The following is a 16,003-nucleotide window of genomic DNA, read 5'->3' as shown; positions in this document are numbered from 1 at the left end:
ATTGAATTCTATTTATAATAGATTTTTGAATTATTAAAGTGAATTATTAAAGTATGAATTATTAAAGTGAATTATTAAAGTATGAATTATTAAAGTGAATTATTAAAGTATGAATTATTAAAGTGAATTATTAAAGTTAAAGTAAAGTAAAAATAAAGTAAAGGTAAAGTTTAAGTATAGTAAAAGTATAAAACTATGTACGTATAATACGCGTATAAATATATATAATATTAATTTAAATCGTTATATATATTTAATAAAATAAAATATAAATATCGTTATCTTTATCATACTAGTTAAGTAATGAGTTGTCAAAAGTGGTTCTAGATATTTATAAAAGTTATATACGTTTTAATAATAAAGTTCTTTTTAAACTGAAAACGTTTTTGTACGTTTGAAACTAAATAGATCAATCGAGTCTTTATGAGATTCAATCTTCCACTATCCTTTGTCTAGTTCTCAATGATTGACAATTTGTTCTTATTTATAAATCACTTTACCATTTTTCGAATATTGTTAAAATGAAAAGATTTCTCAAATCAACGTGGGCCTTTCAACAGAGACTTGTAATCATAATTCAATATATCTGATAATTCAACCATTTGATCTTATCTTCTAATTCCATTGATAAACATTTTGAAACAGATACAATCATATAAAGTATTTAATCTAATATTTTATTTACATTTTAAGTTATAATATATATACACATATACATATATAATCATATTCGTTTAATGGTTCGTGAATCGTTGGAACTTGGTCGAGGTTGAATGAATGTATGAACATAGTTTAAAATTCTTGAAATTTAACTTAACAAATATTGCTTATCGTGTCGGAAACATATAAAGATTAAAGTTTAAATTTGGTTGGAAATTTCCGGGTTGTCACAATTTTGACCCAAGATGCAATTCCGACCCATTTGCACCCTTAACCCTAATATTTAGGTCAACACCAACAAAACCCTAACACTAGCCAAATATGGTCTTAAACACTTTATAATCACAAGTTTAGTGTGTTCTCATACACATTTAACAACCTAGGTCGCCCGAGACCCATTTGACCCATTTCGAGGTCAACACTCCCATTTGGGTCACCCACAACCCAAATGACACCCACTAACATTAACTACAAATTTGCTAGTGATTTACTAAGCCTTTAAGACCCATTTACACACTTTAACTTTTCAAAACCCTAGGTTAGTCATCTTTTGAGCCTTCATGACCCAAACTTACCCAAAACCCCCAAATCACTAACAAATGGGTTTTAAGTGCAACACTAACCCAAACCCTAACCCTTAACACAATTTAAGTAAAGAAATTAGGTTTTATAACTTACCAACACAATCACCACGTAGCTAGTGACTAGATGAACAACTTTAAAACTTGCACTAAGACCCGATTCAACCTCTTTCTTCCTTTAATGGAGCTCTCTCACTCTAGAACTTCCTCTCTCTCTAGAATTTAGTGGAGGGAGATAAAGTAGATGAAAATGGAGTAATGAGGCTCACCAAAACTGATCTAGGGTCTTAAAGTCGTCCACAAAGTGAAATTACCAAACTACCCCTTTTTAAATATCAAAATACCAAAGCTGATCGGCAGGCCATCTGGAAGGCGTCCAGATTTCTGGACGGCGTCCAGCCCTTCAAAACGGGACGGCGTCCAGCCCTGTTGGACGGCGTCCAACATAACAGGGGAAAACTGGATCTTACACATATTCTTCACGAACAATATTATCTTGAATGTTATTTTGGTCGATCGTTTTCCCGCCTAAATAATAACATTCATCACGAAGTGTCTCTTCTAAATGTTCATATTTTCGTGTGATCTTGATGCCTAAATTTTTTTTTCAAAAACACGAAAAAATAAAATAAAATTTTACTTCCTCCCGCTTGGTTACTTTCCCATTGATCCTGCCTATATATATATATATATATATATATATATATATATATATATATATATATATATATATATATATATATATATATATATATATATATATATATATATAATAGAATCGTGTAATTCAAACACTTTATATATAATAATTATAGGCATCAATATGCATGGTATAAGACGCTAAGTTGTTTTTTTTTTTTTTTTTTTGACAAAATTGTTCAAATCGTCCCTGCGTTTATGGTTTTTTGCCAAAATCGTTCCCGTGTTAACAAAACTGCATAAATCATCCTTAAATGTCAAATAATGTCACAAATTAGTCCATGTTTTAACTTTTGTTAAACTCTCCATTAGTCAGAAGTACATGATTGGTCCCTAAAGTTTCTTAAGAGATTGCAACAAAGATCCTCTTCATCATCTTCAAGATGAAGCTTTAGTAAAAGCTTAAAAAAACACATCCATAAAATTAAAAATACAAAGATCCTATCGCCGTTCTTTCACTCTGCTCACGCACCAAACTCGCAAAGTACTCTCGCCCTGTTAAATCACGTGCAACACCAGTGCTTCAAGATGACCAAGTCATATTACTTGGTCATTTATCCATCCTTTATTTCCGGTTTGTTATTTTGAGTAAGTTAGTGGCTAATTAGTTTGTTCCTGTTTTTTATACATTGTTTATTTAGTTGGGTAGTGGAGCTAATAGTGCTGGTATTCTTCAGTTATTTATTCCTTCCTTGTAAGCCAATATAAGGCATCGTATTTCCATAATTTAATATATAAGAAAACGCACAAGTGCATCTCCTGTGTGTATTCCATATTTCAGTTTTGTTGGCGTGTGGTATTAACTGATTCGTGTAATACTGAATTAGTAGATTTATATTAAGTTATATTTTAATTAATTTACTTGTTATAATTAATCTACGGATGTGTTTTTTTAAGCTTTCACTAAAGCTTTATCTTGAAGATGATGAAGAGGATCTTTGTTGCAATCTTTTAAGAAACTTCAGGGACCAATCATATATTTTTGACTAACTGCTGTTTAACTAAAGTTAAGATAGAGACTAATTTGGGACGTTATTTGGCATTTAAGGATGATTTATGCAGTTTTGTTAACACAAGGATGAGTTGGGGAAAAAATTATAAACACAAGGACGATTTGGGCAATTTTGTCTTTTTAAAAAAAAAAAAAATAAGACGCTAAGTTGTAATTTAGGAGACGTTGCATAAACTTAACTGAAATCTAGACCCATAACTCTAGGAAAAGGATTCATGTCTTGTCTCTCTCCGTTGATTTGCCGACTTTTTGTACCTAAGTGTCATCTTTTAACTTCAATGTTTCTTTATTTTATACGTTTGAATGTTTAAATATGTTTGATGATTGATAAATAAATATAATATTCTCATTATTGCCCACGATTTTTGAAATATATAGATATGGATATCGATATCGATATGGATATAGATAAATGATATAGAGTGAAATGAAACATCTTTTTCTATAGAAACGTTCATATTCATCACTTCAGTTCCTAACTTCATCTATATTGTAGAATTGAATTAAAAAAAATCGAACTTAACATTTATAAGAAATGATAACATTTATATAAGAAAAATTGTGACCATCAATTGATAGATGAGGAATAGTCATTTACATTCATAAATTAAGATGAGATCTAAGGGATAAATCCTAGCCCTTAGATCAAATTATCTCAGATTCAATATATGCCATGTTCATCTTCATACGTCCCGTTCATCTTCCTCTTTTTGAAAATTTCAATTTGTTTGAATTAACTCATAAAATCGATTGGGACAGATTCTTTCAGACACATTTAACACTTCTTCTGAATGATTAACAATCAAAACATGAACAAATCAGAGAACAGATCGATGAACAGCTTCGTGAACCTTCATATGAACATGAACTTCAATTTTGATTTCCAGTCTGTTTTAGAAGATGATTTCGACAAAGAAGTTGCTCGAAATCATCTTACTATCACTCGAACATGAATAATAACACCTAAAACTTAGTAATTTGCTCGAATTAAATTGTTGACCAAAAGCCTTCATACTTTGACTTTTCGAATTCGATCTCGAATCTGCACATCCGGATCTGTGATTTTGCAGGAAGTTTCACAAAGTTATTTAGAACACTTATGCAATTTTACATTTATGTATCTCGTTTCGAAACGATCAAGAATGATCAAGTTGTGATGAGGAACATGATTGAAGAACTCGATCAAATTCACGATGAATCTGGTGATGTTATGGAAGTTTTATGATTGTAAAACTCAATTACATGAGATGGTAAAAGCTAATTATAACGACCCGTCCTAATCCATCTGGACGAATACATTACATTTGGTTACATCGCGAGGTACTTGACCTCTATATGATACATTTTACAAACATTGCATTCGTTTTTAAAAGACAAACTTTCAGTACATCGAAAGTTGACGGCATGCATACCATTTCATAATATATCCAACTATAATTGACTTAATAATAATCTTGATGAACTCGACGACTCGAATGCAACGTCTTTTGAAATATGTCATGAATGACTCCAAGTAATATCTCTAATATGAGCAGATGCACAGCGGAAGATTTCTTTCATACCTGAGAATAAACATGCTTTCACGTGTCAACCAAAAGGTTGGTGAGTTCAGTAGTTTATCATCAATATTCATTTTCATCATTTTTAATAGACCACAAGATTTCATATTTTCTTTAATAACATCACACTCGCAAGTGTATAAAAATCATTCGTATGATGAACACCTAGTAACCGACATTAACATAATGCATATAGAATATCCCCCGCATACTCGCAAGTATGCCATAAATATTGGCAATCGCAATCACCATTTAAATCAAAGTACTAAAGCATTCCAAATTCCAGAATGGGGTTTGTTAGGCCCATAGATCTATCTTTAGGATTCGCGTCAATTAGGGGTCATTTCCCTAATTCTTAGGTTACCAGACTTGAAGGGGCAATATTCGGTTTAATAATCCAACCATAGAATGTAGTTTTAAGTACTTGTGTCTATTTCGTCAAACATTTATAAAAGCAGTGCATGTATTCTCAGTCCCAAAAATATATATTGCAAAAGCATTTAAAAATGGAGCAAATGAAACTCACAATACTGTATTTTGTATTAAAATACATATAACGACACTAAACAATGCAAGGTAGGCCTCGGATTCACGAACCTATATCATTTATATATTTATTAATACACATAATCGTGATCGAATAATTTTATATATATATAATTTACTAATTATATCATTTTTATATTAATAATATTTATACGTCTCATATATTCATTTCGTATATAAAACTAGTAATGTTGTTATGTTATATGTATTAAATGTATTTTTATATATGTATATATCATTTGTTTGTTAAAAATAGTAATTTTATTAATACTACGATTATCTTAATATGGATAAAAATGATAATAATCATAATACTTAATATTACTAAGTAAGGTATTATTGTTAATTAATGATATTAATAATGATATTTATAATAATAACTGTAAAATATTAATTTATCTATTAATGATACTTATAATAATGATTTTAGTAATTACCTATTAGTAATACTCATGATAATATAAATAATAATACTTATAACGATAATAATCATAGTAATGACTATGGTACTTATAATGATAATTATAATACTAATAATAGTTATAATAATAGTAATAATAATATTAATAGTAATAATAATAATAACCATAATTTCTACAGTAATAATACTTTTACTAATAATAATATTAGTGATATTAATAATACTTGTGATACTCTTAATACTGAAAATAATAATAATACTCATAATCGTAACAATACTAATAATACTTACACTAGTAATAAAATGATAAAGTTATATATTTAAACGATGATAATAATATTAGTTATAACATTAATAATATTTGTAATCATATTTGTAATTATAATCATAATAACAATAAATGATAATCAATACTTAGCTTAGTAATAATCAAAATAATAGCTAGTAATAATAACAACAATTAATATTAATAATAATAATAGTAACAATAATAATAACAATAATAATAATAACAATAATAATAATAATGAATTTAAAAATATGGAACTACCTCAAAATGCTCGGATTTAAAAAAAATGCCACTAGTCGGCCTCGAACCCGAGACCTCTCGCTCACCCAAACGCACCACATACCACTGAACTACTTCTGTCTTTCTATTAAATGTCTCAGACTAAAAAAAATATAACGCGTTTTATTTAATATCATCTTCTCCTTCGCCTTTTCCAGTCAACCAGAAATACCAAATTCGTAGAACGATTTACCAATCAAAACTGAAGACTTTGTAAATAACCCAGAACTATAAAGTGGTGTGATTGATTAACAAGAAAACAAAAAAAAAATTAAATAAAATACAAACAACCTGCTGCTACTCGCGATGAAGGAAAAAAAATATAAATATTGATTTTGACTTTGATCACGTTATAGCCAAAAATTACAACATGAATTGTGTTTCAAAAGATCATTAGAATCTTTCTCAATCACTAATTTCAACAAAAACAATTTACAAAACTTTAATTTAATCGAAGAACACAGAGTTGACTTTTTATTTTAAAACTTTGACTCTGAAATTGGTAATCAATCGAAAGAATTGAAATGTGAAAACTTACATAGAGTTTAGTTAGATCATTCCTAACAAATTTGCATTATTACATTTTTGAAAATCGTTTGAAATAAAATTATGGTGAAAAAGTAAGAAGAACAGAGGTAGCGACTAATTTTTATTGATTTTTGCTGTTTTAATTCCAATTGTATTATGAAGATAGTATTACAAATAGATAAAGTCGAATATTGGATTGCAGTGAACCTGATTGTCTGTATTGCCCAGTGATTTTGACGTCTAACAAGAATGGAGACATGTTCGTACCATCAGGAAGGAAAAGAAAAAAATAAAAATAAAATATAAACAGATAGTGACTTGCAAATCTGATTCGTACCAATTAAGGATTTTGATGTCCAGCAATTTGTTTCCTTTAGATGTTGAATTCAAGCAGGTTATATAAGTTTTACATATATATACAGAGTAAATCTGTATTTTCATATATATACAGGATATATATGTATGTATATATATATATATATATATATATATATACACATATACATATACATATACATATATATATATATATATATATATATATATATATATATATTATATTAATTTTTATAACATAAATTACTGATATAAATTTATTAATAGAATCCATTAATATTATTAATCTTAATAAGAATACTAATAATAATAATAGAATTAATAATAATAATAATTGTTTTAATAAAATTTTTATCAAAAATCATACTAATAATAATAAGAATAAAAGTCATGATAATAATAATATTATTAATGATAATTATAATAATAATACTAATTAGATTAATATTGGTAGTAATAATATTTATATATATCAATTTTCATATTTATTAATTACACTTGTATTGATATTAATATCAAAAGAAAATACAATATTATTACAACAACCATATTTAATATATTGGTATTGCATATATTATAACTATATAATACATATTATAAAATAATAATTATTAAATTTTTATACACTTTAATAATAATATCCAATAATAATGAAAATATAACAATTACATGTTTCTATTTTTTATATAATACTATTAATAATATTGATATTAATAGTAAAAGTAATAATAATATTATAACAAATATATTTTTACCTTGTAATTACATTTAATATTTTTATTATCATAATTTATCAATCATGTATCATATTATAATATAATATTTATTGATTATTGATTATTTATGTTTATATATTACATTAATTATGAATTGAAATCATATATATAGATTTATAACAACTTTTTATCGTCTATATGTATTTTTACATAATTAACTCTAATAATCAATTTATATTTTATTATTTTAATTTATTATATAAATTTATATATATATATATATATATATATATATATATATATATATATATATATATATAATTTATTTATTTATTTACAACTATTGTTCGTGAATCGTTACCTCGAAAAGGACATAAATTGAGAAACAACCCAAAATGTTAGAATTCATTTAAGAATGGAATAGAGGAGAAAAAGGCAAAGAAAAACATAAATAAAAGCCAAGTGTGGGAAAACTTTACCAAGTTATTCAAAATATATCACATATTTTTGTACAAATAATTGAAAATACTTTTGTTTTGAACAATAATCAATAATCAACTGTTTTATCCGATGAAAGAAAAGATAAAAAGATGGATCTACACGATGAATCAATTCCATCATTTGAAGGAAGTAAAGTCTTCCGAAAAAGACACACGCTTCTTGATTTAGGTCAAGAAGTTGTCGTCCAGACCAGCTGTAGGTTGACGAAAAATCTAGAAAAGTCATCACTAAAATCAGCAGGAAATCCACGGACCTCAGCATTAAACAGGGTCGCCAAGTGGTCAGATTTATCCTAACCATGAGAAGGATTTATCTCGTACAATGGGGGGGCACCGTGCAAATTAGCTTGATAAGACTAATGAATCAGATCCCCAGAAAGGATAATCTCCTTAAAGATTAAAAATCAGCTTTTAAGACTGATATTACTCAATCCTTGAGATTGACCTTAAAGATTGAGAATTCAAACTCATGGAATTCAATGATATCTAAACTTGAGCTTGAACGATAAAATATTTTGATCAAAATTACAAACCGATTTGTTTTCTGAAAACCCTATTTTCAATGCGTTCATTACCATTGAACGTAAAATCCTAGGAATTCACCTGGAATTCATTAGGTCACCTGAACTAAATCGGGTGTCAACCGTAAGAACGGTGGTTGCATAGTGGTCAAAGACAGGACCTTGTGCCATACCAAAAAATCATAAGGGTGAGCTTTACTATTGCTCCTACCAAGGATAGTAATTGCGTCCGACACGTTATAGACCATAATTAAAAGCATGTCAGGGGACATTGCCTTAACAGTTGCTTGTTCAACGCTTTCCTTTACAACCGGACGGTAGTTTACCGAAAGGTAATATACGGGACAAGTAAACTGGACGTGTTGCTTTCCAAATACAAGGTTAGCAAGTGGGTGACACAAAACCATAAGTATTGAGCTAAAATTTTCAAATCTGAAACCCACCAAACCCACAAAAATATTTTGCAAACACCGGTAAAGGGTTATTCCGGAAAACTTATCTAGGGTAAAAACTAGATTTAATTTTCAAAAGATCAAATGTTTTCATAAAGATCCAATTTCCTTAATGGATCTAAATTTTTATAGTCATGTGGGACTGTAAACCATATCGTTACTACCATTGTTTATACCGCCGTATAGAAAATCACTGATGTACAAAGTGTGAAGAATAAAGAAGTGATTCTAGTATTTCAAAACGATATTGCTTGAGGACAAGCAACGCTCAAGTGTGGGAATATTGATAAGGCTAAAAAGGAACATATATTTCATAGCATTATCCCCCAAGAAATACAAGATTTTAGTTGCAATTGTTCCATTTTCAAGTAATATTCGTTTATATTAAATAAGTGCGAAGACAAAAGGCGAAAACGACGAATTGAAGACACAAAGGTCCAAAAAGCTCAAAAGTACAAGATACAATCAAAAAGGTTCAAATTATTGATGAAGAACGTCTAAAAATGACAAGAGTACAAGTTACAAAACGCAAAGTACACGATATAAAATTGTACGAAAGGGCGTTCGAAAATCCGGAACCGAGGCATGAACCAACTTTCAGCGCTCGACACAACGGTGTAAAAATTACGAGTCAACTATGCACAAGAATAAAATATAATATTTAAATAATTCATAATAAGAATAATATTAAATATTAAAAAGTTGTTAATTGAGCATAGTTCAGGGGTCGTAAATGAAAATTTCAATTCTAATTTCGCCTATAAAAGGCTATGTAATACGATCAATTGAAATATACCTTTTTCTATCATATTTTCTATCTATATATCGATCCATCTATCTATTATCAATATCAATTATCAATATCTATATTCTATATCTCTATCATAATGTTATCTTAATAAGATATAACAATAATCTTAATTTTAATTTTAAATTATGATAATAATAAGATTTATGATAGAGATCGTTTGAGTGTGTAAGTCGAAATTCTGTCCTTGTAACGCTACGCTATTTTTAATCATTGTAAGTTATGTTCAACCTTTTTACATTAATGTCTCGTAGCTAAGTTATTATTATGCTTATTTAAAACGAAGTAATCATGATGTTGGGCTAATTACTAAAATTGGGTAATTAGGCTTTGTACCATAATTGGGGTTTGGACAAAAGAACGACACTTGTGGAAATTAGACTATGGGCTATTAATGGACTTTATATTTGTTTAACTAAATGATAGTTTGTTAATGTTAATATAAAGATTTACAATTGGGCGTCCCTATAAATTACCATATACACTCGATCGGACACGATGAGCGGGGTATTTATATGTACGAATAATCGTTCATCTAACCGGACACGGGAATGGATTAATAGTCACTAGAATAATTAAAACAGGGGTGAAATTATGTACAGGGACACTTGGTATAATTGATAACAAAATATTAAAACCTTGGGTTACACTCAGTCGACATCCTGGTGTAATTATTAAACAAAGTATTAAAATCTTGTTACAGTTTAAGTCCCCAATTAGTTGGAATATTTAACTTCGGGTATAAGGATAATTTGACGAGGACACTCGCACTTTATATTTATGACTGATGGACTGTTATGGACAAAAACCAGACGGACATATTAAATAATCCAGGACAAAGGACAATTAACCCATGGGCATAAAACTAAAATCAACACGTCAAACATCATGATTACGGAAGTTTAAATAAGCATAATTCTTTTATTTCATATTTAATTTCCTTTATTTTATATTTAATTGCACTTCTAATTATCGCATTTTTATTGTTATTGTATTTAATTGCACTTTTAATTATCGTACTTTTTAATTATCGCAAGTTTATTTTATCGCACTTTTATTATTCGCAATTTCATTATCGTTATTTACTTTATGCTTTAATTTAAGTCTTGTATTTATTTTTAATATTTTACATTTGGTTTTAACTGCGACTAAAGTTTTAAAATCGACAAACCGGTCATTAAACGGTAAAAACCCCCCTTTATAATAATAATATTACTTATATATATATATATATATATATATATTTGTATTTTTATAAAAGTAAACTAATATAGCGTTAAGCTTTGTTTAAAGATTTTCCCTGTGGAACGAACCGGACTTACTAAAAACTATACTATAATACGATTAGGTACACTGCCTATAAGTGTTGTAGCAAGGTTTAAGTATATCCACTCGATAAATAAATAAATAACTTGTGTAAAATTGTATCGTATTTAATAGTATTTTCTAGTAAAATTTAATAGTATTTTATACCACTCCGCTACCGCATCAAGTATTTTTGGCGCCGCTGCCGGGGAAATGGTAAAAAGCGCTATATTTTATTAAAAAGATATTTTTGTAAAAATATATAATTTCTTATTTTTATTATAAAATATAAGTTTTAAAAATTAAAATATATATATATATATATATATATATATATATATATATATATATATATATATATATATATATATATATATATGTGGTTATAAAGTACGAAGACTAAAAAAATATATTTAAGCATATTATAGTGATCCACTTGTTTAATTATTGTTATCTTGCAAACGTATACAAATTGAAGTCTTGTTTCCTTGCTCAACAGAAATCTTAGCTCAAAAGTAAAATGACATGGGGATTACAAAAGTCTACATACAACTATACACTATACCTAAATCAACATAACTAGTAAAATGCCATGTAATTTTTATAATATATTCCATCACTAACTCAACAAGCTTCAATCTCATAAGACACAAGTAGCAATTAAAAAAAAACAGATATTATTTTCTGATCCAAATCTCTACTTGGTTGCTGCTCCAACGAATGGTCCCACCCTAAATGGTCCCTTATCTATAATACAACATCAAGTATTTTTTTTTTTCATTTTTAAATTGTAGCCTTATCAAATGTTGCTTTAGTTCATTTATATGTGGTCATTTTGGTCGGCCATAAATTTTAGCTTTGTCCCACTTGCAAATTTTTTTTTAAAAAGCACTAAAGCATTCTCTATTTTATTTATTTTGTTTTTGGACTAATTACATTGTTGCTCTTTTACGTGATGCGAGTTTATTGAACCCCAACATGCAAATCGGTATGCACTTGTTAAGTTCTTACTAAATTCTAACTAAAAATAGTTCATTTATAAAAAAAAAAAAAAAAAAAAAATTGAAAACTAAAAATAATATATTTTCAAGTTTTTGTCTATAAAATTAAAAAAAAAAACATATATATATTTAGTTTAAATTTTATTACCTTTAGATTTTTAGACTTTAGTCACAACTTTTAGTATTAAGTTTAGTTTTGCCATAGTTATTTTTATTTCTAGATTTTTAGGATTGCCGTAAAATCCCTTAAGTGCTTATTCCTTAGACTAAGTTTAGGTGCTTTAGAATTTTGCGACGCCATTTTTCGCGCTACTTTCTTATTTTTTTTTATTTTTTTTTATTTTATTTCGACGCCTTTTACCTATGTATCAATTACAATTCCAATTAGTAATCTCAATTTGTAGTTTTAATTTTAAGATAGTGATCGTTATAAGGTTGAATTAACCGCGTGTTTACAAACCACTCTTCGTCTTTTTTATTTTTCGACACTTTTCGACGCGCACTCTTTTTCTCTCTTATTTCTCGCCATTCTAGTTTTTAGGACTTAGAATTTTTTCTACTTCTTCTCTAAATTTCTTAAAATTACGAAAATTTATTTTGAGTGGTTAAATTGATAGATATCAAAATTTTCTGGTTCGTAGTAATAGTTGGATTTGTACGTGGACCGGGTTATTGGAGCCAAACAGTCCTCAATTATATTGAGACCAAACGAATCCTGCCCCTCTGCTGCATCTTTTGGCTATTCGAAACGTGGGCAAAATCAGAAAAGTCTATTAATTGGATAACTTATTATAATTTTTCTTTCCTTTTTAAAACTAATAGGATATTCAGTGAATGCACCGAGCAAGACGTTCACCACCTTTTGTACGTTCACCACCTGTAACTAGATCAAGACATTTAGCAAATATAACCGCCATTGATTTTTCTTTAGAATCGTCATCCAGTAGACCAAGTACTTCAGTTCAAATTTCCGATAATCCATTTTTTGAACCCGACCTCACAATTGAGAATCCGGAAAATATTCAGGAACGGTTCGTAGATCCTGAACCATTAAACTTTCCTCCGGAGCCACCAATCATTCAAACAGAGATTGTTGAGGAACGAACCATTAAATCTGAATCATCTAGTGATACCGATTCAACAAATTCAATTATGGAGAATCTGGAACCTTTAAGTATGGAAGACCGAATGAGAGCTAAACGCACTGGCCAAGGTCACGCAATTACTCATCCAGACATTAATGCGCCAGATTATGAAATCAAAGGACAAATTCTACACATGGTGACTAATCAATGCCAATTTAGTGGTGCGCCGAAGGAAGATCCAAATGAACATCTACGTACCTTTAATAGGATCTGCACACTATTTAAAATCCGAGAAGTGGAGGATGAACAGATATATCTCATGTTATTTCCCTGGACTTTAAAGGTAGAAGCCAAAGATTGGTTGGAATCGTTACCTAAAGGGGCGATTGATACATGGGACGTTTTAGTTGTAAAATTTCTTAAACAATTCTTTCCTGCATCTAAAGCCGTAAGACTTCAAGCAGAAATTGTTACGTTCACACAGAAGCCAAATGAAACTCTATATGAGGCATGGACAAGATATGGAAAATTATTAAGAGGATGTCCGCAACATGGTTTAGACACCTGTCAAATAGTACAAATATTCTACCAAGGATGCGACATCACTACAAGGAAAGACATAGATATAGCAGCTGGTGGTTCTATTATGAAGAAAACCAAAACTGATGCTTACAAAATTATTGATAACACTGCCTCCCACTCACATGAGTGGCACCAAGAAAAAGATATCGTTAGATCATCTAAAGCAGCTAGAGCCGATTCTAGCCATGACTTAGATTCCATTTCCACAAAGATAGATGCTGTGGAGAGACGAATGGAAAAGATGACTAAGGATATTCACTCAATACAAATTAGTTGTGAGCAGTGTGGAGGACCACATTTGACAAAAGATTGTCTCAGTATTGAATTAACAATGGAACAAAGAGAGAATATTTCATACATAAACCAAAGGCCTGAAAATAATTATCAGAATAATTATCAACCGCCAAGACCTATTTACAATCAAAATCAGAACTATAACCGAAATATTCCATACAACAACCAACAAGGTCCTAGCAATCAACAAGTATCCAATAATACTTATAATCAGCAAAGACCTAATTTTCAAAACAAACCACCACAACAAACCGATGATAAAAAGCCAAATTTAGAAGATATGATGACGAAGCTAGTTGAAACTCAAACGCAGTTTTTCACATCTCAAAAACAAACCAATGAACAAAATGCTCAAGCATTTAGAAATCAACAAGCTTCTATTCAAAATCTGGAACAAGAAGTAAGTAACCTAGCAAGATTAATAGGTGAAAGAAAACCGGGAAGTCTACCTAGTGATACAAATGCTAATCCCCGAAATGAAACAGCTAAAGCCATTACCACAAGAAGTGGTACAACACTTAAACCACCTGAAATACCTGTTGTAGTTTCAGATGATTCTATTCCTACTCCACAAGAACCACAACCTGATCAAGATAAGGAAAAAGAACCGGTAGTTGAGAAGGTTAATGAAGATAACAAAGTTAAGGATAAACCTTATGTTAAACCATACCAACCACCACTTCCTTACCCGAGTAAAATGAAGAAAGAAAAACTTGAAGCCGAGCAATCCAAATTCTTAGATATGTTTAAACAGATAAATGTAAATCTTCCGTTCATTGATGTGATTTCAGGAATGCCTAGATATGCTAAATTCTTGAAAGATCTGATCACGAATAGAAAGAAAATGGAAGAACTCTCAGCTATTACTATGAATGCTAATTGTTCAGCAGTACTGTTGAATAAGACACCAGAAAAATTATCTGATCCAGGAAGTTTCACAATTCCATGTTTTCTGGGTAGTCTTAGTTCAATAGAAGCATTGGCAGACTTAGGTGCTAGTATAAATCTAATGCCGTATTCACTATACACTAAACTAGACCTTGGAGAATTGAAACCAACCAGAATAAGCATACAACTAGCTGATAGATCAATAAAATATCCTAGAGGGATAATGGAGAACATGCTAGTTAAAGTTGGTACTTTAGTATTTCCAGTAGATTTTGTTGTTTTGGACATGGAAGAAGATTCTCAAGTTCCTCTCATATTAGGAAGACCATTCTTAAACACAGCTAAAGCAATGATAGACGTGTTCGGTAAGAAATTGACCCTAAGTATAGAGGATGAGAGTGTTACCTTTTCAGTTGATAGAGCAATGCAACAACCGCAATCTGTAGATGATACATGTTATTATATTCAAACTATAGATGCACATGTAGAATTATTAGAAGAATTTCCAGAATTACAAGGAACAGGAGAATGTTCTTTAGGAGAAGGAACAGAACAAATTGATGAAGCTGAAATGTTAGATACACTAATAGCTAATGGATATGAACCAACAACAGAAGAAATCCAAATGCTAAAAGAAGAAGACAGATATCGATACAAATCATCGATAGAAGAACCTCCGAAATTAGAGTTAAAGCCACTTCCAAACCATTTGGAATACGCTTATTTACATGGTGAATCTGAATTACCTGTAATAATATCGTCTTCTCTTACTGAAAATGAGAAATCACAACTCATTTCTGTGTTGAAAGCTCATAAACCAGCCATTGCATGGAAGATTCATGATATTAAAGGAATAAGTCCTTCGTATTGCACACATAAAATCTTTATGGAAGAAGGTCATAAAACGTATGTGCAACGCCAACGAAGACTAAATCCTAATA

Source organism: Rutidosis leptorrhynchoides, chromosome 4, assembly GCF_046630445.1.
Source record: "Rutidosis leptorrhynchoides isolate AG116_Rl617_1_P2 chromosome 4, CSIRO_AGI_Rlap_v1, whole genome shotgun sequence".
Taxonomy (NCBI): domain Eukaryota; kingdom Viridiplantae; phylum Streptophyta; class Magnoliopsida; order Asterales; family Asteraceae; genus Rutidosis; species Rutidosis leptorrhynchoides.
This window is presented reverse-complemented; position numbering follows the sequence as displayed.